Genomic DNA, 4234 nt, shown 5'->3' with positions numbered 1-4234 from the left:
AAAACATAGAACAGGGTGACAGGAGAGACTGGATAGCACAGAGGATAACCCGTGAGCGAAATAATGGGGTGTATGCAGTTCAATGTAAGGAGTGTATCTTACGGTACATAGGGGAAACAGGTAAAACAGCCTCAGCGGTGATCGACGTGTCAAAGAGGAGTCACAAAGACGGGCAAAATAAAGTGGTTGATTATAGACAATAGACAATAGACAATAGGTGCAGGAGTCGGCCATTCAGCCCTTCGAGCCAGCACCGCCATTCAATGCGATCATGGCTGATCACTCTCAATCAGTACCCCGTTCCTGCCTTCTCCCCATACCCCCTCACTCCGTTATCCTTAAGAGCTCTATCCAGCTCTCTCTTGAAAGCATCCAACGAACTGGCCTCCACTGCCTTCTGAGGCAGAGAATTCCACACCTTCACCACTCTCTGACTGAAAAGGTTCTTCCTCATCTCCGTTCTAAATGGCCTACCCCTTATTCTTAAACGGTGGCCCCTTGTTCTGGACTCCCCCAACATTGGGAACATGTTTCCTGCCTCTAATGTGTCCAATCCCCTAATTATCGTATATGTTTCAATAAGATCCCCCCTCATTCTTCTAAATACCAGTGTATACAAGCCCAATCGCTCCAGCCTTTCAACATACGACCGTCCCGCCATTCCGGGAATTAACCTAGTGAACCTACGCTGCACGCCCTCCATAGCAAGAATATCCTTCCTCAAATTTGGAGACCAAAACTGCACACAGTACTCCAGGTGCGGTCTCACCAGGGCCCGCTACAACTGTAGAAGGACCTCTTTGCTCCTATACTCAACTCCTCTGGTTACGAAGGCCAACATTCCATTGGCTTTCTTCACTGCCTGCTGTACCTGCATGCTTCCTTTCATTGACTGATGCACTAGGACATCCAGATCTCGTTGAACTCCCCCTCCTCCTAACTTGACACCATTCAGACAATAATCTGCCTTTCTACTCTTACTTCCAAAGTGAATAACCTCGCACTTATCTACATTAAACTGCATCTGCCATGTATCCGCCCACTCACACAACCTGTCCAAGTCATCCTGCAGCCTTATTGCATCTTCCTCACAATTCACACTACCCTCCAGCTTAGTATCATCTGCAAATTTGCTAATGGTACTTTTAATCCCTCCGTCTAAGTCATTAATGCATATCGTAAATAGCTGGGGTCCCAGCACCGAACCTTGCGGTACCCCACTGGTCACTGCCTGCCATTCCGAGAGGGACCCATTTATACCCACTCTTTGCTTTCCGTCTGTCAACCAATTTTCTATCCATGTCAGTACCCTACCCCCAATACCACGTGCCCTAATTTTGCCCACTAATCTCCTATGTGGGAGCTTGTCGAAGGCTTTCTGAAAGTCGAGGTACACCACGTCCACTGACTCTCCCCTGTCAATTTTCCTAGTTACATCCTCAAAACATTCCAGTAGATTTGTCAAGCATGATTTCCCCTTCGTAAATCCATGCTGACTCGCAATGATCCTGTTACTGCTATCCAAATGCTCAGCAATTTCGTCTTTTCTAATTGACTCCAGCATCTTCCCCACCACTGATGTCAGACTAACTGGTCTATAATTACCCGTTTTCTCTCTCCCTCCCTTCTTAAAAAGTGGGATAACATTTGCTATCCTCCAATCCACAGGAACTGATCCTGAATCTATATAGAACATTGAAAAATGATCTCCAATGCTTCCACTATTTCTAGAGCCACCTCCTTAGGTACCCTGGGATGCAGACCATCAGGCCCTGGGGATTTATCAGCCTTCAGTCCCATCAGTCTACCCAAAACCATTTCCTGCCTAATGTGGATTTCCTTCAGTTCCTCCATCACCCTAGGTTCTCCGGCCCCTAGAACATTTGGGAGATTGTGTGTATCTTCCTCAGTGAAGACAGACCCAAAGTAACGGTTTAACTCGTCTGCCATTTCTTTGTTCCCCATAATAAATTCCCCCGTTTCTGTCTTCAAGGGACCCACATTTGCCTTGACTATTTTTTTCCTCTTCACGTACCTAAAAAAACTTTTGCTATCCTCCTTTATATTATTGGCTAGTTTACCCTCGCACCTCATCTTTTCTCCCCGCATTGCCTCTTTAGTTAACTTTTGTTGCTCTTTAAAAGAGTCCCAATCCTCTGTCTTCCCACTCTTCTTTGCTATGTTATACCTCCTCTCCTTAATTTTTATGCTGTCCCTGACTTCCCTTGTCAGCCACAGGTGTCTCTTACTCCCCTTAGAGTCTTTCCACCTCTTTGGAATAAATTGATCCTGCAACCTCTGCATTATTCCCTGGAATACCTGCCATTGCTGTTCTACCGTCTTCCCTGCTAGGGCCTCCTTCCAGTCAATTTTGGCCAGCTCCCGCCTCATGCCTCTGTAATCCCCTTTGCTATACTGTAATACAGACACTTCCGATTTTCCCTTCTACCTTTCCATTTGCAGAGTAAAACTTATCGTGTTGTGATCACTGCCTCCTAACGGCTCTTTTACCTCTAGTCCCCTTATCAGATCAGGATCATTAAAAACACTCACTCTATTGGCCGTGATTTAACCTAGCACACAGTGTTGCAAAGCCCACGCAAAGTCCAGTGGGCCAAGCAAACAAATAAGATAGATCTGGCTCGGCGTTCCACATCTCCACATCGTCACCCAGCACGCCGACGCCCATTAACAATTCCCCCGCAAATTGTGCACCTCGAGCGGCAGTACTTTAAACGGCGCCGTCTTCGGCGTGGACGGCATGAACCAAGTCGGCAAGCATCGTCACCTAGCACACAGACGTGCACTAACAATTCCTCCCCCCGCAAATTGCGCGCCGCGAACGGCGGTACTTTCAAGTATGCCGCCTTCGGCGGGGACATCGTGAACCAAATCGGCAGGCAGGCGTCGTCAGCCGGTCGACCGACCCCCAGCTGCATTTCCCCAACGGACATTGTGCACTTCGTACAGAACAGTGCTTTTAAAATATTCCGCCTGCCGCGTGGACATCATGAACCAAATGAGCAGGCAGGCATCATATCATATCATATCATACACATACAGCCGGAAACAGGCCTTTTCGGCCCTCCAAGTCCGTGCCGCCCAGCGATCCCCGTACATTAACATTATCCTATACCCACTAGGGACAGTCAGCCCCCAGCACAACGACGCCCCCGCTAACAATTCCCCACGCACATGGTGCGCTCGAGCTGCAGCACTTTAAAGTACGCCGCCTTCGGCGGGGACATCGTGAACCAAAGGAGCAGGCAGCCATGGTCACCGCCAGCACAACGACGGCGCCGCTAACATTCCCCGCGCACCTTGTGCGCTCGAGCTGCAGTACTTTAAAGTACGCCGCCCTTCGGCGGGGACATCGTGAACCAAAGGGAGCAGGCAGCCATGGTCACCGCCAGCACAACCACGGCGCCGCTAACAATTCCACGCGCACCTTGTGCGCTCGAGCTGCAGTACTTTAAAGTACGCCGCCTTCGGCGGGGACATCGTGAACCAAAGGAGCAGGCAGCCATGGTCACCGCCAAGCACAAGCACGCGCCGCTAACAATTCCCCGCGCACCTTGTGCGCTCGAGCTGCAGTACTTTAAAGTACGCCGCCTTCGGCGGGGGACATCGTGAACCAAAGGAGCAGGCAGCCATGGTCACCGCCAGCACAACCACGGCGCCGCTAACAATTCCCCGCGCACCTTGTGCGCTCGAGCTGCAGTACTTTAAAGTACGCCGCCTTCGGCGGGGACATCGTGAACCAAAGGAGCAGGCAGCCATGGTCACCGCCAGCACAAGCACGGCGCCGCTAACAATTCCCCGCGCACCTTGTGCGCTCGAGCTGCAGTACTTTAAAGTACGCCGCCTTCGGCGGGGACATCGTGAACCAAAGGAGCAGGCAGCATGGTCACCGCCAGCACAACCACGGCGCCGCTAACAATTCCACGCGCACCTTGTGCGCTCGAGCTGCAGTACTTTAAAGTACGCCGCCTTCGGCGGGGACATCGTGAACCAAAGGAGCAGGCAGCCATGGTCACCGCCAGCACAAGCACGGCGCCGCTAACAATTCCCCGCGCACCTTGTGCGCTCGAGCTGCAGTACTTTAAAGTACGCCGCCTTCGGCGGGGACATCGTGAACCAAAGGAGCAGGCAGCCAATGGTCACCGCCAGCACAACCACGGCGCCGCTAACAATTCCCCGCGCACCTTGTGCGCTCGAGCTGCAGTACTTTAAG

The sequence above is a fragment of the Rhinoraja longicauda genome, unplaced genomic scaffold, assembly GCF_053455715.1.
Source record: "Rhinoraja longicauda isolate Sanriku21f unplaced genomic scaffold, sRhiLon1.1 Scf001065, whole genome shotgun sequence".
Taxonomy (NCBI): Eukaryota; Metazoa; Chordata; class Chondrichthyes; order Rajiformes; family Arhynchobatidae; genus Rhinoraja; species Rhinoraja longicauda.
Note: the sequence above shows the minus strand (reverse complement) of the source record.